This window comes from Seriola lalandi, unplaced genomic scaffold, assembly GCF_002814215.2.
Source record: "Seriola lalandi dorsalis isolate HSWRI2012SDOR001 ecotype SW California unplaced genomic scaffold, Sedor1 jcf7180002054321, whole genome shotgun sequence".
Classification (NCBI taxonomy): Eukaryota; Metazoa; Chordata; class Actinopteri; order Carangiformes; family Carangidae; genus Seriola; species Seriola lalandi.
Genome location: NW_019524874.1, coordinates 20092 through 20959, shown reverse-complemented (window position 1 = coordinate 20959; position 868 = coordinate 20092). Strand labels below are relative to the sequence as shown.

The 868-nt window shown below is 40.2% G+C and overlaps 1 protein-coding gene across 1 annotated transcript in view; it reads left to right on the top strand.

Moving 5' to 3' along the window:
- The window catches only part of LOC111655514 (uncharacterized), a 13159-nt gene that overhangs the window by 3005 nt on the left and 9286 nt on the right, over positions 1-868 (top strand). The gene's annotated exons all lie outside the window — the stretch shown is intronic.

Genomic DNA, 868 nt, shown 5'->3' with positions numbered 1-868 from the left:
AATAAATGCAGTCTTTCTGCACTGTGAAGAGGGAAAACTCAGATATTCACACAGTTTGTGATGAATGGCAAGTTGTTTCTTCATGTGTGTGTTAAAAATTCAATTAAGCTTCTTTATTTTAGTGGTTTAGTGAAGGCGGGTTGGAGGACAAGGGGAGTATACAGAATGTGAAGACAACACTAGGTCCACAAGTCTGGACCTCTTTGCCAACATGTAACTAACAACACTCATGCACAGATACTGGAGTCCCAAAAAGTTCAAAGAATTCACTGGAGATGGTCAAAGTTCAATGCAAGTTTATTCCTTCACATTAGGATAAACCTGAGCCAGCTCCTGGGCATTGAACTGAAAACAAAGTGCCTGTGCACCTTCTTATATAGTGAAATCATCCCTCCTTCTCAGGTGGACTCTCCACCTATTTTTCTAAAAACAACCTATCATCACCCTGGAAGTAATAGTGTCCACACTTCCCTAAACCGAGCTACCAGGACATATTAATGGTGTCAGATTTCAAAAAGTCCCCTAACTTTCCAGAACCTGGGCCTTGCCATGTTCAGCTCACACCATTATTTCCAGGGGCTTTCCCCATTTTTTTTATTTTTTATTCCTACCTTCCAGATTACATGATATAACAAACTTCCTTCAGCAAAGGCTGGCTCACATGCAATCTCACTTCAGCTGTGGATATAGCTGATACACTGAGTTTATAAGTTTATAACCTGTCCTCTCTCCTTAAGATTCAGCTTATTATAGATTATAGAGGATCTGTTATGCTTTTCTGAGTTGTCCCTTTCCTATAGTGAGTTATAGCTTTTTGTGTGTGTAAATGGTCTAAGAAGTCTCAAGGCTGAACGTACCGCCAAAGGGA